The sequence below is a fragment of the Mizuhopecten yessoensis genome, unplaced genomic scaffold (assembly GCF_002113885.1).
Source record: "Mizuhopecten yessoensis strain PY_sf001 unplaced genomic scaffold, ASM211388v2 scaffold716255, whole genome shotgun sequence".
Classification (NCBI taxonomy): Eukaryota; Metazoa; Mollusca; class Bivalvia; order Pectinida; family Pectinidae; genus Mizuhopecten; species Mizuhopecten yessoensis.
Genome location: NW_018480025.1, coordinates 164,763 through 189,827, shown reverse-complemented (window position 1 = coordinate 189,827; position 25,065 = coordinate 164,763). Strand labels below are relative to the sequence as shown.

Below are 25,065 nucleotides of genomic sequence, written 5' to 3'. Positions count from 1 at the left end.
GGGGGGGGGGGGGGGGGGGGGGGGGGGGGGGGGGGGGGGGGGGGGGGGGGGGGGGGGGGGGGGGGGGGGGGGGGGGGGGGGGGGGGGGGGGGGGGGGGGGGGGGGGGGGGGGGGGGGGGGGGGGGGGGTGTCGGGGAGTGAGTGGGAGAGAGAGAAATTTGGAGTGGGAGGGAGAGTGAGTGGGAGAGAATGTGGGAGTGAGCGAGTGGTAGAGGGAGTGGGGTTGAGTGAGTGGGAGAGTTGAAGAGATGGTGTGTGTGAGGGAGAGAGGGTGTGTGAGGGAGAGAGAGGTTCTGGGAGTGAGTGGGAGAGAGGGTGTGGGAGAGAGGGGAAGAGTGGGAGAGGGTGTTGGAGTGAGTGAGTGGTAGAGGGAGTGGTAATGAGAGAGAGGGTGTGGGAGTGAGTGGCAGAGAGAGAGAGGATGTGAGTGGGAGTGGGTTAGTGATTGGGGAGAGAGGGTGTAGGAGTGGTTGAGTGATTTGGGAGAGAGAGTGTGGGAGAGAGAGAGGATGTGAGTTGGAGTGGGTTTTTGATTGGGGAGAGAGGGTATTGGAGAGTGAGTGAGAGGGATAGGGTGTGGGAGAGAGAGATAGGGTGTGAGGAAGAGAGTGGGAGTGAGTGGGAGAGAGGATGTGGGAGTTAGTGGGAGAGGATGTTGGAGCGAGTGATACAAAATATACAGTTTATAATTATAATATAATAAATGAAGACTGACCCGTTATTAGATAGCTCTTTTTTGTTTAGAATGTGTGAGAGAAATTTAAGGACCGGAATAAACAGGATGTTTTTACCTGAAACGCCGGTTTTCGGAATAGACAGGGTCCGGTTTATATAGGGAATATGCCGGAAATACAAATTAATGCCGGATTAGACAGGTGTCCGTATTAGACATGGTCAGTTTAGACAGATTATACTGTAGTTGACAAAATACATTTTGTATGTTGCTTTATTGTCAAGTAAAAAGTTTGACTGGATTGACGTTTCTATTCTTGGCAAGTCGCTCGAGTCTTGTAATAGGTATAGAAACTGGTAAATACCAGGGTAAGAAAACAGAAATAGAGTTTTGTGTTTTTGTGTGTGTCTGAAATTATATAGAAGATGAAGTCCTTTTTGTTTTAAAATGTCCTTTTTTGCCGATTTGCGGTTAACTTGACGCTTTCAGTCAAAATATGTATTTAAACAAATGGAAATTTGGAATGATGACCCGCACCAGATAAGCAGTCGTGTGGGTAGTCCTGGAAAGGATTGGAAATCATATTATTGTATGTTATCTTTTGTATGTAGATTGTACCTGTTTTAAAGTAGAGTATATCTGTTATGTTGTATTCCATGAAGGGAACAGTCTGGTGTCTGTCGGATTAATCGACGTGTCCAGTACACAAACCAACAGCCCCATCGTTGACACGTGCCTCGGGTATGGATGTGATATTTTGTATGGTATTCAAATTGAATCTTGAAGACATTGGAATGTAGGTCCCGTTCGTTAGACCACGGAATTATATTGCTATAAATAAGTCCGTGATTAGACTTTATCCATTCAATATTACGTGGAAGACGAATTTCATTTTGGATTCCGTTTCACTACTGAGTGATACCTAGGGACCACGTGAGAGGTGCGTGCGCATCTTCTAGCATTAGCGATCGATCTTCTAACATGGTCAGCGACTGACAATTCCTCTCTGACAAAAACTTCATATCTATCAAACAATTTTGATATTTTATGAACTCTTAACATTCGTATACAGTGACAAAAGTTACAAGTGACTGATTGTCAACTTATTTATAGACGTGCACGGCACGGTAGGCCGACAATAGACTGCAATCAGTCTTGCGCCACACATACTGATCACCGTCCACGGTGTGACCGCCATATTGTCGAGACTAGAACAACGGACATCCAGAGTAAACTAATGATGTCGAAACAGGACGGCAAGAGTGGGAAGCACCAACGCATAGTTGGAGAATTCGACTTCGTTGGAGAAATCTCCAAAACTATGGACCAATTGCCAGTGGCGAAAGTTAAAAAAAACTCGACCACTCACACCACGACCACGGGTCAAATTCAAAAGGGCGGAAAACCTCAGCCATTCTGTAGGACGGCCAATCCTACACCAGTAATGACTCGAGAAGTGGATAGCAATCCACTGTTACAATTTGCATCGGCCATTACCACATCGCTATCCTCGATGTTGGAAAATCAGAAACAGATGCAGGTAGAATCACGGCAGTTCATTAATGATATAGTGGCCACCAAAAATGACGAGTGTCGAAACCGTGATCAATACATGAGAAAAAAGGGACTCCTGGGCCCTCACACTCCAAGTGCGTCAAACTCATTAAGTGCGCCTGATACACAAGCTATGGAATGTGACGAATCAGTCGACATTTGTCAACAGATTGACGACTTATTAGAGCCTAATCATACGGCCCTGGACAACACAGATGATCAGGCCTGCGAGGTTCAGGACGATAACATTGACGTAGATATTCTCGCAGAGCTGTCCGAGACATATGCCCATAATGATGCAGTTGGGCCGGACATGGACCCTAAACTGGCTACACTGGTAAACAATATCTTGTCACAAAATGTGACCGATGATAAAATAAAGCAAATGTTGGATAAATACAATCGGCCTGCCAACGTTGAATTCCTACAGTGTCAAAAGGTGAACCCCGAAATCTGGGGAAAATTGAGAACTTTGACTCGAAGTCGAGACATCAAACTGCAACGCAGTCAGCAGCGGTTGGTCAAAGGACTGATTCCGCTAGTCCAGGTTGTGGACACTCTTCTCAAACAGAAGAGTGAGAAGAAAGATATAGACATTTCGTCAGCAGTAAAACTGCCGTTTGATTCTTTTCACTTAATCACCAGTGCTACACAAGAGATCAGTCAATGTCGTCGGGATTTATCAAACCCGACTTAAACGGACAATACGCACAACTGTGTGCACAACAGAACACCCCATCGGTGTCATTGTTCGGGGATGATCTGGCCAAGACAATCAAAGACATTTCAGAGACAAATCGCCTTGGATATAAACTCTTATCTAAGCGGCCATCCCACAACCGGTACAATAACTACGGACAGTACGTTTAAAAAAAACGGCTATGGCCGTGGAGGTCAACATGGCCCTCCAAAATACCAGTACGGATATACGAGTTACCGCCCTTACAACGGAGGTGGATATCAAAACCAGAATCAGAGCCAGAGTCCACGGGGCCGAGGCAGGGGACAACAGAACAGGAAACCCCGTCAATAACAAATCCGCAAGCGGGAATCGAGGTGAGTGTTAATAAAGCACAAAGTATTGAATTAACAGCTGAATTTCAGGCTGGGTGTATTTCACAGCATTTAAATGCATGGTTTATAATCACCTCAGATGCCTATTTACTGGATATCGTGGAAAATGGCTATAACATTGAATTTTCCGAAATACCTTTTCAAAATTTTACACCACATCCATACAAATTTACGGATGCGGAAACGTATTTCGTGCAAACAGAAGTCTCAAAACTTGAAAGAGAGAAAATTATCCAACCCGTACCACAGTGTACTGATCAATATGTGTCAAACATTTTTCTGAGACCCAAAAAAAGATGGTTCGTACAGGATGATATTAAATCTAAAAAATCTGAATCAATCGGTTTATTATAACCATTTTAAAATGGATACTTTACAGACGGCCATTGATCTCACGAGAAAAAAACTGTTTAATGGCATCAATAGATTGGAAAGGTGCATACTATTCAGTGGCAATAGCTTCAGAACATAGAAAAAAATTACGTTTCCAATTTGAAGGACAGTTGTATGAATTCACCGCCTTACCAAATGGTCTAGCATCAGCTCCCCGCATTTTCACAAAACTAACAAAACAGTTGTTATCGGAGTTACGAAAAAGGGGCGATCAAATAGTATCCTATATTGATGATTCCATTGGTGGTTGGGTACTCGTACATTGAGTGTAGCCGCGCCTTACAGGACACAATCCATATGTCACAAGACCGGGGGTTTGGTATACACCCAGACAAGTCCATCTTCACCCCATCTCGAACAATACAATATCTCGGGTTTATTTTAAGTTCGATTGATATGACTGTATCACCTACGCCAGAAAAAAGCAACCAAAGTCAGAACTGCTTGTCAAAATTTGTTAAAAGCCAAGAAAATTACAATCCATGATGTTTCGGTTGTTGTTGGATTGATAGTTTCAAGTTTTCCGGGGGTTCAATATGGCAGGTTGTACTATAGGTCAATTGATAACAACAAACCTAAGGCGTTAAAGTTAAATCATGGCAATTTTAATGGACACATGTCACTGACACAAACGTGTAAAGATGACTTGACTTGATGGATAGACAATATCCACAATGTCTCAAACCCCATTGTAACTTCAGACCCCAGCATGATTATTGCATCAGATGCATCGAACACAGGGTGGGGTGGAGTCTGTAAGAGAAAGCAAACTCGGGGACACTGGACTGCAGAAGAAGCAGAGAATCATATAAATTATTTAGAATTATTGGCTGTTTGGTTCTCACTCCGGGTATTCTGTTCTGAAAAGAGAAATCAGATAATAAAATTACAAATAGACAATACTACAGCTGTGGCCTACATCAACCATCTGGGTGGTACTAAGAAAGCACTCAATGACCTATCCAGACAGATATGGCAATGGGCAAGAGAGCAAGATTTATGGCTAATAGCTGCACACTTACCAGGGGTGGATAACCAGAAAGCTGACAGACAAAGTCGAAAGGACCATGACAATGTAAAATGGCATCTAGACCCCAACATGTTTCAAAAAATGTCCAAACTCTGGGGAGAACCTAGTATTGATTTGTTTGCGTCTCGTCTAAATAACCAAATTCCATGCAATGTTTCATGGAAACCAGATCCCTTTGCAGTAGCTGTGGATGCATTTTCAATATCATGGGGGCAATACACATATGCGTTCCCTCCTTTTGCAATAATATCTAAAGTGCTTAGGAAAGTGGCATGATGCTGATTGTTCCATACTGGACAACACAGGCCTGGTTTCCTTGGTTAATGCGCATGCTCATTGATTGCCCTTTTTTATCTCCCTAGGAATCAACAAACGCTCACCCACCCACGGAAAAGATGGAAGGAACATCTGCCCAAACTACATTTGATTGCCTGCCTGGTGTCAGGAGATACCTCCAAAGTGTGGAGCTTTCAAAAACAGCTCAGGACATCATCATGTCCTCATGGAGAAACAACACTCAAAAACAATACCGTGCTTATACAAAACAGTGGCTCACATTCTGCAGAGAGACTAATATCAGTCCATTTTCACCCAATTTGAAAAATGTGATTGAATCTCTAACAAAGTGTTATTCAAGGGGACTCGGATATAGTGCCATGAACACTGTACGATCCGCGCTATCAACATTTATCCACATTGATGGGCACCCAGTTGGATCTCATCCAATAACTGTGCGGTTCATGAAAAGTGTGTTTCACAAAAGACCATTTTTTCCAAAAAATTATGTGACGTGGAATGTGAATGTACTTTTGACATATCTTAAATCACTGCCCCCAGTAAAAGAGCTTTCACTGAAACAGCTGACTTATAAAGCGGTTACATTACTGAGTGTAGTTACAGGCCAACAAGCACAAGCTATTCACCAGCTGGACATACTGAACTTCAGTGTTACGGAAGATAATGTATCATTACGATTCACCAGCCTTCTTAAAACATCTCGGCCAGGGTTTCAGCAGAGTGAAATAAACTTGAAAGCCTATACTGTTGATGAAGGACTTTGCATTGTTCAAACAATGAAACAGTACCTGACTGTTACTAAAAACATTCGTGGGAACAACCAGCAGGTGTTCTTGAGTTTCAATAAACCCTACCACCCTGTAACAAAAAGTACAATATCTAGGTGGATCAAAGTCACATTAGTGAATGCTGGTATTGACATATGCAGCTAATGTGCCTTTACAGACAATCCTGAATATAGCAGGTTGGACTAATGCACAAACATTTGCCAAGTTTTACAACAAACCTGTACAGGAACAATATGGGTTTCAAAATTCTTTGTTATCACGCCAGGAAACGTGATTGACTTATTTATGTGGTTGCACAAGAACAGTTTTCAGTGCTAATACCCAGAACAAGTTTATTGTGACAATTTAGATGTGTTCAAATGTATGAACTAAAACAGATAGTTTTATCTCATATATAATATAGTTTTTTTTCTACTTTATGCTAAAGCTTTTACCTCTTACATATATCTATTTTGAATGTATATGTATTATACAACTGAGCTTCCTACAAATTAAATGTACTAGATGTATATATAGTTAAAGATAGCCAAATTAGCATAATATGTGTTGAAACATATCAATGATCAAGGATAACTCTCTGGTCTTACCTCCAGCTTCTTACTTTTACATACATGTTAATGGTAACGTTGTATATATGTTGATGGTTTTCATCGAGTTGTTGATTACAATATACTGTTATGTTGTATATATGTTGATGGTTTTCATTGAGTTGTTGATTACAATATACTGTTATGTTGTATATATGTTGATGGTTTTCATCGAGTTGTTGATTACAATATACTGTTATGTTGTATATATGTTGATGGTTTTTATCGAGTTGTTGATTTTAATATACTGTTTTGTTGTATATATGTTGATGGTTTTCATCGAGTTGTTGATAATAATATACTGTTAAAATTCCATTTTGAGTTGCATGGTTATGTTTTCAATATGTCGTGGATACTGACTTTGAAATCTCACGTGGTCCCTAGGTACCACTCAGTAGTGAAACAGAATTTAGAAATTAAATGAGACTTACCTGTAAGTTGAAATTTGATTATAATTCTGTTTCACTGCTGAGGGTACATTAGGGATCACGTGCCCACCCTTTAACCCACCCTTAAGTAAATTTGAATATCTTATATATAGATACAAGACATTTTACTTTATCATTGTATTGAATAAATACCTATTCAGTATCCACTCTCGTCAAATAATGCTAGAAGATGCGCACGCACCTCTCACGTGATCCCTAATGTACCGTCTGCAGTGAAACAGAATTATAATCAAATTTCAACTTACAGGTAAGTCTCATTTAATTTCTAAATTAAAATGCCTTCTTCAACGAGCTTAGAAGAAAACACATTTATATAAGAATCTAATATTGTGAAAACCTCTGCCTACGAAACAAAATAATCATTTTCTTTATCGTCTCTCACTAATATTGAGACAACAGGAAATGTCATATCGAGTTAATGTCGGGAGTGAGGGTTTATGGTAGTCCAGTGGTAGGACGCCGGGCTTGTGACCAAAGTGTTGCGGGTTCGTGCCACGGCACGGCAATGTGTTGTATCCTTGAGCAAGATACTTTACTCCGCTTGTTCCAGTCTACTCAGCTGTAAATGAGCACGTGGTTGGGCAGTGCTAGAATTGTTGAATGCTAGCTGTTAGCGCCGAAATGGCAGCTCCAGCTGTATGCTACCCAGGGAGTTGAGAAAGGTATTTGCTGGTTGCAAAGGCCCTATAACCACGGATAATAATTTGTGAATCGCTTTCGACGATCTACGAACTTGGTTGTGATAAAGCGGTATATAAGAACCTCCAATTATTATTATTATTATTTTTATTATTACTGTATTGTTAATCATAGTCAAAGGATTCTAAGCATTCATTATACTAAGTTACNCAATTGTACTAAAAAAACAGTCCCGGGTGATACCAACGAGATTCTTCAATTTACATTTAGAGTCACCAGAGACGTAAATTATGTAATATATACGTCTCTGGAGCCACATAGACGAGCTTCGTACCTTTGGCGTGAGGACTCCAACACAGAGGACGTCATTTACAAAAGCCCCCCCCCCTCCCAACCCCTTTCAAAATCCTTTAATCAGAGACATATATACTATACCAGTGTAAGTACTACCAGGGACAGTATATACGTCCCTGGTACTACGAATAAATTGTTTTTATACCCCTCTGCTTTAACCGCCCGATGTTTATTTTTTAACTTCAAACAAAGAAACAGTACTATATAAGTGACTTATCAGGGACGTAGGGACGTATACGTCTCTAGCCAGATTAGCCCGAGTTTCCTCTGGCCCTAACATTTTGACATATAGATGTCTGTCTGGTGAGTCTGATGTTAAGGCCAGACGAAACTCGAGCTGACAAAAAACGATAGCTGAATCATTTACGTATAATATCAGATCCAGTAGAGGCGATATACGGCGTGGGGTCTGGCTTTGCTGAGACGAAGATGCCCCGGGGCGAAATTGAAGTACCGATGGGGGATGGTGCACCCCCGCTGAGGTAATTGGCGCTACCCCTGATAGCGGTCCTGGTCATCCTAGCTAACACACCGATCTTTTCTGTTACTTATCCAGGTAAATGACTCGACAAGGTAACATTTGCATTGTGATTTTTATGAAAATTGACAAAAAAAAGTAACAAACATTTTGACAAGTTAAAAGATAGATTATGATTTTAAAGTAAAATAAAATCGTTGATTAGAGATAAATGAAGCTAAAAAATATGAAAATTTTAAATAAATTCAGTGTAAAATTGTATTTCATCTTTTGAATTGCGAAATGAACACTTAATTATCTCATACAACCTTTCGATTTCACCTATTGAAACACGAATCAGTAGCATATCGTATATCTGAAAGAAGGTGCATAAAGTTACTATACAAAAGGATGGTTTTATATACTGGGCATGTTTGTGTCAATTATAAGATATACTTTGTTTCCTATAAAAATATCTCTTTTTATGCAGAATAAAGAAAGGAAAAATAAAACTATCATGTTAGAAAAGTATGTTAAAAGAAACGTTGCCGTAATTCGTCAGATACTGTCGTTGTATAGGAAGTTGAATTCTTTGGAGATATGTGGCGTTGACATCGATACCGCCAAACCCAACCCTCTCAAACTTTTGGATTTTTTACGGTACTAGTGATATGAAGCTCATATGAATTCAATTAAGTCGTTTCCGATGCATAATGAAAAGGGTATGTAAGTGTTACTCATCTTCATTTTTCATTAGTATATACCCGAAGCTACACACACCCGCGCACAGTGGTCGTCTTTATACTTTCCCTGTTCAATATTTGAATTAAATTAAAACGATACGTAAAGCAGACATTGTACTTCAGTCTCATAATTCAATCAGAAACATATAAAAACAGACTTTGAACTATACGGACCCGCGAATTAGTTACAATAATGTTTGTTTTGACTTAACACTGATATGTCGGAGTAATCATTCTCCCGGGTGTTGGTTGAGATACAACTAATTTATACGATTTCGTGGTAGAAACTAGATACGCCGGCAAAAGACGTCCTTGCGACTTGAGACGCTTAAATTTTTTATCGGGTGCTGTTGGAAGGAGGGGTGGCATTTCATTCGAGAGATATTACTCTTTACACAGCGGGAAAGGTACAAACAAACCAACAGTAGCCGGGTCCCTGTGACTGAACTTTACCTTAGAAATAACAATAGCCGCAGGTAACAGGGCCTATCCCACGTTTAATAAATTATAAACTATATGTATCTGTATCTCAATGTACTGTATACCATGCTATCAGTTATGAGTGTCCGCCGCCTCTTACATCAGACTAAGACAGTTTGACAGATAGACGTCTGGCTGGACCAGAGCGCACTAAATATGTTTATGAAAACGTAAAATTGTCCGAAACCGTTTGGTATCGGATAGTTTTAATTGAGATGCTGACAACAAACATTTACTATGGCACAACACATACCTCACATACATCGATAAATGTATGTCTGAGAGAAATAAAAATCTGAAATCTGGTATTGGACATACACATCAGAACGATTATCACTTACAAAATCTGACCTTAATTCATTGCTAATATAATATGGTATTTCATGAAAAAAACAGGTAATTTACGATATTAAAAAAATCAAAATGTGGTAGGACATTCTTCCGTGAATATTGGCACGGACTACGTGATTCCGTGATTATGGTTACAATTCGCTATCAATCATGAATTTGAAATATATATCGTGTCGTAATTGTCTAGGTATTCCTATACATTTGTGGTCATTCAGTTATCACATAGATTAAACGACCGCTCTATTCAAACAATTATATGTTGTAGAAATCATTGACTGACATTTTAATCATAAGAATTAGAGAAATGTTATTCTTAGACTGATCTGACATTATTAAAATAACACGGCTTTATTAGTTTAGTTACGGACTTAAATATATCTTGTGGGTGGTAAGTACAGGTGTAATTGGGCATTAGTACCGGTTGTTTGTTTGTTTTAGTAGATTAACGTCCGCTTCACTACGAGTGGTTCGGTTATCCAGACGACTACTACTAGTTCCGTCAAGTGAAAGCGACTGCATAGTTCGTTCGTTCGATCCGCCGCTATCGGCCAGGTATCAGTTTATCGGTCGATAGCGGCGAGGTATCATTAAGCAGTTTATCGGCCGGTAGCGGCCGAAAGCCTCGCTCCGTTCGGGAAGCGGCTGTACTAGCAGCGTTAGGCCCAATCGGTAACACCGGTCCTATCGGTAGGCGTGCGTTCGAACTGAGTTCGTCCTGCGGTCGTATAGCAGCTCGTCTACGTTCGGGAAGCGTGCGTCCTGCGTTCGTGCCACAAAAAGTGGATAATTGGGCGTAATTCTACCTGTAAGAATTTGCCCCTGTGAGGAAGGCTTTGGGTTCTGTCCCCTGGACGATACAATCCAGAGTCTGAACAAATGGTAGATTCTACTCCTGATTAACACTCAGCAATTGAGGAGTGGGACGACTTGTTTGCCCGTTGTCAGTATAATGTGACCGGGTGGGGAGTCCTGCTGGTTTGTCTTCGGCAGTATGTTTCAGTGAGGTGGCACTATAAAGTCGGCATCGGTTCCGCGCTATAACAAGGAGACAAACACGAAAATATCGCAGCCTCCCAAAACACACACGCATACACTACACGCATGCATCTTACACATAGGGGAGGCCATCCTTAAATGACATTGGCTGTTGACGTTTAACAATACTAAACCAAACCAAACCAAAGCTTACCCCATTTACCAATTTTAAAGAAATTTGTATGCAAGGATCCAGTGATAATTGGGAAGTTACCGTCATTCGAAAAAACTATGACTGTTGAATTTTGTCTTCGGTGATGAATATTATATTTTCAGTTTATTGTAGAAATCTCACTCACAGTTGCCTGGACCATAACAATCTTCGGTCGAGTTCGAACTTGCGTAGAAAAATAGTCCCTGTGCATCACAGTTAAGGACTTGAACATGATACCGCAGCACGAGCTGAAGGACCCCATGACTTTTATAAGCAGTTAGCTGTCTTCTGTCGCGTCGCATTGATGTATGTTCCGTATAGATACACGGGTTTGATAACAATATAATATTCCATGAATATCCAAAAATAGACATAACATTTTATCTTTGTATCAATATGTTATCATGGATAAACGTAACCTTCGTAATGCATAAAGTACCACCTTGTGTAAACACACTTATACAAATAAATAAATACACATTTTAGATACAAATAAATATTCCATATATTTTGATAGTATGCCTATATTTTCCCTGTCATATTGCAGATGAAACAAAAATGGTTTTAATAAGCTTATCACCTTAACTATCTACAATGTAATCTATATTGCAGTTGTAGTTGGGTAATATAAACGCACGTGACTCTTTTTTAGTATATTTGTCATAAAAGCGAGCACACGTCACATCGTAGCATATACATATACTGTGTTCCCTCAAAACATGTTGCCTTTTCAAACCAAACCATGTGCTCAGTGTATAAATATATACGCATCATGAGTTATGTAAGCGTGGCCTCGCACAGTTTTAGCCATGACGTATTGCTATTTTCATATTTGCATCATTAATCCAGCGTCGATGTTTCTTGTATGTTATAGAAATAGGTTTTTAGTTTTCTTTTGTATGAAAGGGGTTTAATAATTAAAAAAAATACTGCACAAAATCTGTAAAACAAATATAGGTATAATTAAGGTAATTAGACCTTACGTTATTTCGTATTCGGCTATGCTATCCATGCAGGTAGTATGAACAGTTTTTGTCAATATAAAACAACCGAAAGCATTTGTTATACTGAAACCTCACACGCAGTCAATGAAACCCACGTATTGTATTACCATTTTGATGTTTGACCCAAAAAAGGTGAAAAAACAAGCACAATTACTAATGGGTCAAAAAAAAACATCAAACGGACCCCCTATTTTGTGGTTGTTTTCGGAAGAGAAACACATTATCTTTTGATCCATTTAATATTAAAAACAAACTTCAATTGCAAAACTGTGTATATCAAGGCCGTATTTATTGTTAAGCCATTTCTCAATTTACACCAACCACGATTGTCATCGCACAACGTTCGCCATCGTCCGCACAAATGTGCTCAAACAATAATCGTCCAGATTTCAATCGTTCGCACATCGTGCAAACATTATGCGCACATCGCGAGGAACACCGCACATATAGTTCAGCGGAAAAGAGTCAAATCCAGAAGGTTACTGTTTTTGTTCTTTTAACTGAGTAACTTGATATATGTTTAACATATTTCCAATCCTGGCCTTACTACGAAAAACGCAAACATATTATAATGTTTAAGCATTATCTAACAATCGATGATGTTCACACATACTGCATAACTAATGTGTCGCTTTTAATCTTTCAAATAGGGCATCAGAAGTCTTGGCAATGTTTCTTTGAAACATCATATGACGATCATCTTGGAAAAGGTCGGAAAAGAATTTTATCAAATCCAATGCTTAAGAACAGGATGGGCATATCTGTTATTTTACACACCATTGTAACGGCAAAGCCACCTGCAACGAAATTAACAGTAATGGTTACTAAACTACCGAGCTACCACAATAATGTTCTTACTTTGTAATAACATAGTATAGTAGCAGCATCGCTCTTAGTAAATAACAATAAAAGTATAACCGACAGGAACGCCCCCCCCCCCCCCCCCCCCCTTTCCACACTCGCATACATCCACAAAACCACACAAGTCCCCACACCGCATCGACCATGATGTGATATCCCAGCCAATCATAGGCATTAACGGTTACCTTGAATCTCGAAATACACATTTTTGTCTTTTAATACAAAATACCCCCCCCCCCCCCCCCCCCCCCCCCCCTCCTAATATATCACTTCCACAAAGAAGGTGGCCCAATAAAACTAAACGTATAGTCATTATTCTGTCATTCATTCAGAGAGACCGTAGCAGTCATCTTTAACGAATAAATTTAAAACTTAACCTTTTTGTATAAAGTATATACAAAATATATCTTCTGTGAATCGATCACACAACATATCAACACATAAATCTGAAGATGTAAGCGTAATTATCATAGAGGCCATATTGAAGCTTAAAGGTTTTTTTTTTTTTATTAAAAAGTATATCCTCTTTATATAAATAACAAAGGTATCCAAAAAGAATTTGATATAAGCAGTATTGCGTTACCAAATCAAAGGTCATGGTGGATATCTTGAATCCAAAAAATTATAACTAGTATTATGATGTAAAGTCAATCCATTATATATAATACTACAGGAAGAAAACAAAATCGAACCCACAGAACTAAGCTTAAACCAGATGTTATCTCAGCCAATCAGAGGCCATGACGGCCATCTTGAATCAGAAAATTTAAAGTTTGGAATTTTTTGTATGCTTATCAACTATGTATCACTTCTATAAAGTCTCATTTTTATTTGTGACATAGATACGGCAAATTTGCCTTCACAGGTCTTAAAATGCTAAAAACAAAAGGCTATAAATCTTCGGAGACGGGTTTGAAACCGAAATACAAACATCAGGTGCCCATCTTACACATCATATTTCGTTTGAGTTTGCTCATTCGTTTATGTTGACTTATTCGTTTAAGGAGTTATCCGGACAAGTTGTATCCGTGGACAGTAAGACGGACAAGTTTATTCCAGTATAATCAACTTAGTTTTGTTGCGGGTTGAGGGGTTATAATATCCTTCTTAAGCGAAATATAGAAGTAATATGGTATTAGCAGTATTCAAACGAAACATAACCTTCACATTTGTAATCTTCACAACAAACTTACTTGCAGCAAGACAATAACACCACGTGCATAGCACGAGTTGTACCCTGATCCGTGGGAATAGTCTGGTACATCAATGTCATTCATGTGAATACATCCTGCTATCGACAGAATACCTGAAATTAGACATATTGCATTCTATGTATACGATAAAATACTCATATTTTAAAAACATTAGTTTTATTGACAGAGTACAAGTACAAATGTAATATGGCAAGAATTAATAAACTTTCAACGACTGAAGACCCTAAAAATAGTTCACATTAATGACAATTGGATAGTATGCACACTGTGCAAGAGCATGTTACCAGCGACTGGATACAGCAACATGGCGCAAACGCCGGAACATGTCCAATAGGATGACTTTTCCTTGTCAGCGACAGAATCAGTGATACAGCAAATCCTGTACATCATGACCAGAAACGCAATCAGATGTATTAGTAGAGATGCGGTTTCCATCAACATGGATGTCCCGTCTACATCTGAAAATCGAGATAACTCGTCATCGATAAATATGTTATTACTGACAACACTCAATATCTTTCGTTATATAGACATGGACAATACTTTAGGATAGGTAAAAATAGCATTCATAGATAGTAAGTTTATTTATATATGCTATTTGCATCATTTTAACATGAATTCGGTTTATTGTAATTACTGTCAATAAAATATTTAGAACAATAATTAATTTACATTTGTTTTCAAACCAAATATTTAAAGTCCATTGAAAGAATTCTCTCCTGCACTTACATTCACGACATCGAATTTACTGGTCGTAACCTCATCAACAAGCATTTACATTATGTATTTATCATTTTGTGGTTATATCTTTCATTACAGTAGATACAATTTACGTCCTTTGCTTACGGAGTTCATATTAGTTTGTCACACTAGATTTGCGTCATCAGAGCTTGTTTTCGGCATCAGGTTTTTCTATCCACAATTTGCATCTCTTTGCATGCCAGTACGAGTTACTTCCCTTATTCCTAACAGTAAAGCGAACCAAAACTGATCAGCGCTAAAACCATTTATATGTTAATAACATAAATTAGCCTTTAGCTCTGCACCAAAACATATAAGGATGTGCTGTTTGTATTAAGGTTAAAAATAACAGAAAACCAAAGACTGAAAGTGAAACATGTCATTTATTTAAAAGTATAAGTGACGGTATAAAATATCACCTTATAACTTATTGTACACACTTATTGTACAAAGGTTTCTGTTACACAAGATGAAACAAAATAATTAGACCCCATTTATACAAAGATGGGGATCAACTTGCGCCACAATATAGCCAGACAGTTTGGACATAACTCCGAAATATCTGACTATATCCCCCATCGAAGATATTTTCAATCTACCTTCGATCATTTTACCTGAGAGGATGCTTTTTGAAAAATAGCTTGGATGCAAAGTTATATCACAACATCTTTAACCAACATCAACAATAACAAAATCGGTTGAAATAAGGATTCTTTGATTGTGCTGGGTTCATTTAGACGTTGACCAGTCCACTTAACCTTGTTGTTTGTAGTGGTGTAACAAACTAAATGTGGTCAGCTATATACTTAAGAAAAGTTTCCATGGAAGACTTATACCGATTTTATATTCGTGTTCAATCAAACAAAATGTTACATTTTTAATATCTATAAATATGACGCTAAAGCTCGTGGTCAGACCGAGCTGCAAATCAATTATTCCTCCAGTTATGTTATTTGTCGACGTGTCAACAGGTTTTTTTCCCACATGGTAGATAACCCCATTACAGGGTAAACTAAAACAGTCGTTTTGAATGTTTTGATTTTTAACATATTTTATCGATTGAAGGTTCAGCAAGCCCCCTAAAAGATGTTATAATCACCCAAAATTTTAACCCCCTGGCGTCATATTGTAATACCCTTATCAAAAATCGGAATATATGTATATAATTTAAATATATTGAACTTGTACATGAGCTATTAAAGGGACATAACCAGGTTAACGAAGTCAAAATACGGTATTAAGGCTGATGTAATGATAAAAGTTGCTCACCATATTTACATGTATAACATGTCAATCTCTTAAGCGACCCAACTGAATGTTACGAAATCACATGCTATTTGAAGATCATTTATATACCTAGGTCATGCGGGGCTTTATTTCTCTTTAACTGTGTGTGGAGAGGTATACCGTCCTCACAAAGAGAGGATTGTTGCTATGGGAAAGTACAAAAATCATAGTAAAACGTCCGACATATATATGTGTAAAACCATAGACCATTTAACCATAAACATTACTTAAACTTCATATAAAATGTCCTTTCTTAAAATTCAATATAAGAGCTAGACTACTTAACCTGGCTATGTATTTTTGCTAGCAAATGAACAAGTTCAATATATACAAATAACATATATAGGTTCCGAATTTTAAATGAGGTTTTGAATATGACTTCTCAGGGGGTTGAAATGTTAGGCGACTACGTCATCTATTAAGGGTCTTGTTGAACCTTAATAAAGCAAACGGGCACAACTTATTACCTGTCGTCCTTGAAAAAATGCTTTTTTCATTGCATTCTAATCTTCTCCTACCCAAAAAATGGCGCAAAATCGTCTTTTGATATTGGTAAAAGATGTTGCATTGCTTCCTTAAAGAAAAAAAAGCTTAATTATATAATGAATCGAGAGTATTTATGTACTAAACCGACTGAAAATGTATTACACTCAACAATGCTTAATGTAAGAAACTATTTAATGTTATTTTTGTTATAGTAAACGTCTTAACCATTCGTAACGAATCTAGATAGATACGATTAAGCAATCAGCGTGGTACGTCAAGAAGACACGTGTATCGTTTTAACCGCTGTTCATGAGAATACCTGTACCAATATTATCAATAGCAAATACGTGAAATACACTTAATGGCTTTAAGACGGGGTGATCGGGTGAATGAAACACAGTCTTGTATGTTTCCAACAGCAAAATGTATACTTTCTGGTTTTGCTTTGACATGGGAAACCAGAAAGTCAGCTCATCCAATAAAAGATATAGATATATATGGTACAGTGGCGGATCCAGAGGTTTCTTTTTGGCTTCAGGATCCCCCCGCCCCACCCCCTTTTAATAGATCTGTTAAATTATTAAAACTACTTTCAGACACAGATCTATTCTACTAGTTTTGGTATGATTTGATTCAGCCCCTACGGTTTTTTGAACCAATAAGACAATTAACAACTCTCGTTATGGACAAAATCACATAAGAGTTCTTCTGAGTTTGGTCGATCTCTGATTTCTTTTCTTGAGGATTTCTAGTATTTATACCGGTTACTATGTGTTAACGGTATATTATAAAAATACTTAACTTACTTAACTAACTTACAGTTACCATAACCATAACAACCTACGGTCACGTTACTATCCAGGTAGTAGAAGAGTCCTTGAGCATCACAGTCCTTCCATGAGAGCCAGTAAGGTGAAACAAATCCACCAACTTGAAGAAGCATAGTAATTAAAAACGTGAGAGTGTAGCAGCAGCAATAATCCTCCTTGGAATCCATGACTTTAATGAACAGTTGGCTGTGATTCGTCCCCTTGCATTAATATCTGCACAATACCGATACTCGAGATAGATAACGTATCACATTTTTCCGTGAAAATGTACCGATATATACCGTTTGCTATCTTAAAATGTTACCTCTGAAGTACTTAAGCTACTTAACAAATAAAGCATTCCGTCCGATATTGTCTTGTGTATGCATAAAATTGAAAAGAAATTGTAATGGAAGATTGTTAATCGTTATATTGCTGTACTCTGTTGCTTTATTGTATAAATAAAAATGGGCATACATAAATGTTTACATGTACATTATCAGTAATTTTAACTTATCGTATTCGTGTACATCAACATCGTCAAATTCTATGCAAACTTGAATATCCTGTCTCAACCCTGAATGAACTGAGCCAACAGTAAATAAGCGATGGTTTGTCTCTTTCGGAGGGAATATGCAGCGAGCGAAAAAATGTAGGTAAGTACCGATAAATATATAAGCCAAGCCTGAATGATAGTTTTGGGGGGAAAGGCTGAAAAAGTCTTCAAATGGCATAGGTGTAAGAATCACTGATCAAGTGATGGGTGATTGTGATCGGCAGGTCAGTCAGTCTACAGGGGTATATCCAGCTGTACCACAGTACAACCCATGCGTCATGGTTAGACATGTAAGGGTACAGAAGACAAGTGCTTATTTCGTTGAATACGTTCTTGTAATGATGTAAATAAAGTCATGTCAAGTAGTCCGGCACTGCTGTTTTTGCACGGTTGATGTGTGTGCGCATTAACCAGCTGTATGGCGTTGCGCTGGAGACCTTCAGTCAAAATAACGGATGTATGTCATCGCCTTGTCAATGTAATTACCGTATATTCTATTGTACGCGTATCTAAAGTGAATTTTTCCAGTATATCCTGGGAAATAGAAAAAACGAACATTCACTGTCAAATATCCTAGATAGCCTCTTATCAACCATTTTGTTTACCCAAAACCATCTCAAAATTAAACATGTTCAACTAGACTTGTAAGCCAAAGACTAACTAATACCCCCGCTCCTATATACACCAGAACTGTAAGTCACAGTTCCTCACCTCTATTTCGCAGTTCTCAACCTATATTTCAATGTTCCTTACCTTTTTACACTGTCCCCCACCTCAATTACGCTGTTCCCAACCTCAATTACGCTGTTCCCAGCCTCAATTACGCTGTTCCCAACCTCAATTACGCTGTTCCCAACCCCAATTACGCTGTTCCCAACCTCAATTACGCTGTTCCGAACCTCAATTACACTGTTCCCAACCTCAATTACACTGTTCCCAACCTCAATTACGCTGTTCCCTCTCTCGATTACATCTCCATTTTATGTTTTTTGCATTCACTGTTTCCTCACTTTGATTACATTTCTCTCCTCAACGATTAAAATGCTCCTCATCTCGCATGCACTGTTTCCTTTCTTGAATAAACTGGACCCTACCTTTGATACACTGATCCCCATCTCTTATATATATTACACTGCGCTACGCTAGCATGAACAGCTCCCAAAGTAGTATACATTTTTTTGTTCATGCACTCAGTTTACCCCACCTTGAATACACTGTTCCCCACCTCAGTTACGCTGTTCCTAACCTCAACTACTTTGTACCCATGCTCGCACCTTGGAAACATTATTTCTAATATCTAATAGACTGTTCCCTTCCTCGATTAAACTGCTGTCCAACTCGATTACTCTGTTCCCCACCTGGACTTCATCGCCCCCCCCCCCCCCCCCCCCCCCCATATTGTTTTACATTGCCAACTCGCATTCACCGTTCCCCAATTTGAATACACTGTTTCTTAACTTCATAGCACTGCTCCAAAAGTTGCAAATAATGTTCCAAACCATATATACTCTGTTCCCTCCCACAGTAACACTGTTCCTCACCTTAATTCCAATGTTTCCTCACTTGATTACACAATTTCAACCTTTCATGCATGCATTGTTTACAACCTAATTACACTGTTCCTCAATGTTATTACACTGTTCCTCACCTTAATGACACTATTTCTTACATCAATTACACTGGTCCTCGCCTTCATTACACTGATCCTCATCTTGCATATTCATCTCTCACAGTAGTATGAACTTTTTTTTACCTCGCATTAACCGTCCCCCACCTTGAATACACTGTTCCCCACCTCAATGACACTGCTCCTCACCTCACATACACTGTTTCCCACCTCAATTACACCGCTCCTCACCTCCCATACACTGTCCCCTCCTCAATGACACTGCTCCTCACCTCACATACACTGTTTCTCACCTCAATGACACTGCTCCTCAACTCACATACACTATTTCCCCCCTCAATGACACTGCTCCTTACCTCACATACACTGTTCCCCACCTCAATTACACTGCTCCCCACTTAACATACAGTGTTTCCCACCTCAACTACACTGCTCCTCACCTCACATACACTGTTTCTCACCTCAATGAGACTGCTCCTTAACTCACATCCACTATTTCCCACCTCAATGACACTGCTCCTTACCTCACATACACTGTTCCCCACCTCAATTACACTGCTCCCCACTTAACATACAGTGTTTCCCACCTCAACTACACTGCTCCTCACCTCACATACACTGTTTCCCACCTCAATTACATCGCTCCTCACCTCCCATACACTGTTCCCCGCCTCAATGAAACTAATCCCCACCTCACATACACTGTTCCCCACCTCAATGACACTGCTCTTCACCTCACCTACACTGTTTCCCACCTCAATCAAACTGCTCCTCACCCCACCTACATTGTTCCCCACCTCAATTACACTGCTCCCCACCTCACATACAGTGTTTCCCACCTCAATGACACTGCTCCCCACCTCACATACAGTGTTTCCCATCTCAATTAAACTGATCCCCACCTCACATACACTGTTCCCCACCTCAATTACACTGCTCCTCACCTCACCTACACTGTTTCCCACCTCAATTACACTGCTCCTCGCCTCACATACATTGTTCCCAACCTCAATTACACTGCTCCCCACCTCACATACAGTGTTCCCACCACAATTACACTGCTCCTCACCTCACATACACTGTTCCCCGCCTCAATGACACTGCTCCTCACCTAACATACACTGTTTCTCACCTCAATGACACTGCTCCTCAACTCACATACACTATTTCCACCTCAATGACACTGCTCCTCCCCTCACATACACTGTTCCCACCTCACATACACTGTTCCCACCTCAATGACACAGCTCCTCACCTCACATACACTGCTCCCCACCTCACGTACACGGTTTCCCACCTCACATACACTGTTTCCTACCTCAATTACACCGCTCCTCACCTCACATACACTGTTCCCCGCCTCAATGGCACTGCTCCTCACCTCACATACACTGTTTCGCACCTCAATGACACTGCTCCTTAACTCACATACACTATTTCCCACCTCAATGACACTGCTCCTTACCTCACATACACTGTTTCCCACCTCAATGACACTGCTCCTCACCTCACATACCCTGTTCCCACCTCAATGACACAGCTCCTCACCTCACATACACTGCTCCCCACCTCACGTACACGGTTTCCCACCTCACATACACTGTTTCCTACCTCAATTCCACCGCTCCCCACCTCACATACACTGTTCCCCGCCTCAATGGCACTGCTCCTCACCTCACATACACTGTTTCCCACCTCAATGACACTGCTCCTTAACTCACATACACTATTCCCCACCTCAATGACACTGCTCCTTACCTCACATACACTGTTTTCCACCTCAATGACACTGCTCCTCACCTCACATACACTGTTCCCACCTCAATGACACAGCTCCTCACCTCACAAACACTGTTTCCCACCTCAATATCACTGCTCCTCACGTCACATACACTGTTTCCGACCTCAATTACACTGCTCCTCACTTCACATACACTGTTTCCCATCTCAATTAAACTGATCCCCACCTCACATACACTGTTCCCCACCTCAATTACACTGCTCCTCACCTCACCTACACTGTTTCCCACCTCAATTACACTGCCCCTCGCCTCACATACATTGTTCCCAACCTCAATTACACTGCTCCCCACCTCACATACAGTGTTCCCACCACAATTAAACTGCTCCTCACCTCACATACACTGTTCCCCGCCTCAATGACACTGCTCCTCACCTCACATACACTGTTTCCCATCTCAATTAAACTGATCCCCACCTCAGATACACTGTCTCAAACCTCAATTACACTGCTCCTTACCTCACATACACTGTTTCCCACCTTAATTACACCGCTCCTCACTTCACATACACTGTTCCCTATCTCAATTATACTGCTCCCCACCTCATATACACTGTCTCCAACCTCAATTAAACTGCTCCTTACCTCACAGACACTGTTTCCCACCTCAATGACACTACACCTCACCTCACATACACGGTTTCCCATTTCAATTACACTGCTTCTGACCTCACATACACTGTTCCACACCTCATATACACTGTTCCCACCTCACATACACTGTTCCCCACCTCAATTACACCGCTCCTCACTTCACCTACACTGTTTCCCACCTCAATTATACTGCTCCTCACCTCACATACACTATTCCCCACCTCAATTACACCGCTTCTGACCTCACATACACTGTTCCACACCTTATATACACTGTTCCACACCTCACATACACTGTTCCCACCTCACATACACTGTTCCCCACCTAAATTACACTGCTTCTCAACTCACCTACGCTGTTTCGCACCTCAATGACACTGCTCCTTACCTCACATACACTGCTCCTCACCTCACATACATTGTTCCCCACCTCAATTACACTGCTCCCCACCACACATACAGTGTTTTCCACCTCAATGACACTGCTCCTCACCTCACATACACTGTTCCCCATCTCAATTAAACTGATCCCCACCTCACATACACTGTCTCCAACCCCAATTACACTGCTCCTTACCTCACATACATTGTTTCCCACCTCAATTACACTGCTCCTCACTTCACATACACTGTTTCCCACCTCAATTACACTGCTCCCCACCTCACATATACTGGTCCTCACCTCACATACACTGATCCCACCTCACATACACTGTTCCCACCTCACATACACTGTTCCCACCTCACATACACTGTTCCCACCTCAATTTTTCTGCTCCTCACCTCACACACAATGTCTCCAACCTCAATTACACTGCTCCTCACCTCACATACAATGTTTCCCACCTCAATTACACCGCTCCTCACTTCACATACACGGTTCCTATCTCAATTATACTGCTCCCCAACTCATATACACTGTCTCCAACCTCAATTACACTGCTCCTCACCTCACATACAATGTTTCCCACCTCAATTACACCGCTCCTCACTTCACATACACGGTTCCTATCTTAATTATACTGCTCCCCACCTCATATACACTGTCTCCAACCTCAATTACACTGCTCCTCGCCTCACATACACTGTTTCCCACCTCAAAGACACTACACCTCACCTCACATACACGGTTTCCCATCTCAATGACACTGCTTCTGACCTCACATACACTGTTCCACACCTCATATACACTGTTCCACACCTCACATACACTGTTCCCACCTCACATACACTGTTCCCCACCTAAAATACACTGCTCCTCAACTCACCTACGCTGTTTCGCACCTCAATTACACTGCTCCTCACTTCACATACACTGTTTCCCACCTCAATGACACTACACCTCACCTCAAATACACGGTTTCCCACCTCAATTACACTGCTTTTGACCTCACATACACTGTTCCACACCTCATATACACTGTTCCCACCTCACACACAATGTTCCCCACCTTAATTACACCGCTCCTCACTTCACATACACTGTTTCCTATCTCAATTATACTGCTCCCCACCTCACATACACTGTCTCCAACCTCAATTACACTGTTCCTCACTTCACATACACTGTTTCCCACCTCAATGACAATACACCTCACCCCAATTACACGGTTTCCCACCGCAATTACACTGCTTCTGACCTCACATACACTAATCCACACCTCATATACACCGCTCCTCACTTCACATACACTGTTCCCTATCTCAATTATACTTCTCCCAACCTCACATACACTGTCTCCAACCTCAATTACACTGCTCCTTACCTCATATACACTGTCTCCAACCTCAATTACACTGCTCCTCACTTCACATACACTGTTTCCCACCTCAATGATACTACACCTCACCTAACATACACGGTTTCCCACCTCAATTACACTGCTTCTGACCTCACATACACTGTTCCACACCTCATATACACTGTTCCCACCTCACATACAATGTTTCCCACCTCAATTACACCGCTCCTCACTTCACATACACTGTTTCCTATCTCAATTATACTGCTCCCCACCTCACATACACTGTTCCCACCTCATATACACTGTCTCCAACCTCAATTACACTGCTCCTTACCTCACATACACTGTTTCCCACCTCAATTACACCGCTCCTCGTTTCACATACACTGTTTCCTATCTCAATTATACTGCTCCCCAACTCACATTTACTGTTTGCAACCTCAATGACACTACACCTCACCTCACATACACGGTTTTCCACCTCAACGACACTACACCTCACTTCACATACACGTTTACCCACCTCAATTACACTGCTTCTGACCTCACATACACTGTTCCACACCTCACATACACTGTTACCACCTCACATACCTGCTCCTCACCTCACATACAATGTTTCCCACCTCAATTACACCGCTCCTCACTTCACATACACTGTTTCCTATCTCAATTATACTGCTCCCCACCTCACATACACTGTTCCTACCTCATATACACTGTCTCCAACCTCAATTACACTGCTCCTTACCTCACATACACTGTTTCCCACCTCAATTACACCGCTCCTCGTTTCACATACACTGTTTCCTATCTCAATTATACTGCTCCCCACCTCACATACACTGTTCCTACCTCATATACACTGTCTCCAACCTCAATTACACTGCTCCTTACCTCACATACACTGTTTCCCACCTCAATTACACCGCTCCTCGTTTCACATACACTGTTTCCTATCTCAATTATACTGCTCCCCAACTCACATTTACTGTTTGCAACCTCAATGACACTACACCTCACCTCACATACACGGTTTTCCACCTCAACGACACTACACCTCACTTCACATACACGTTTACCCACCTCAATTACACTGCTTCTGACCTCACATACACTGTTCCACACCTCACATACACTGTTCCACACCTCATATACACTGTTCCCCCCTCACATACAATGTTTCCCACCTCAATTACACCGCTCCTCACTTCACATACACTGTTTCCTATCTCAATTATACTGCTCCCCAACTCACATTTACTGTTTGCAACCTCAATGA

The 25,065-nt window shown here is 40.5% G+C and overlaps 1 long non-coding RNA gene across 1 annotated transcript; it reads right to left on the bottom strand.

Annotated features, from left to right (window-relative positions):
• Positions 1-12,551: 12,551 nt before the first annotated feature.
• Positions 12,552-17,445, bottom strand: LOC110442371. Its single transcript, XR_002462011.1, has 4 exons — positions 16,633-17,445; positions 14,422-14,595; positions 14,117-14,229; positions 12,552-12,859 (listed from the first exon to the last, which is right to left on the bottom strand). It is a non-coding gene; the product is annotated as an uncharacterized LOC110442371 (long non-coding RNA).
• Positions 17,446-25,065: the final 7,620 nt, after the last annotated feature.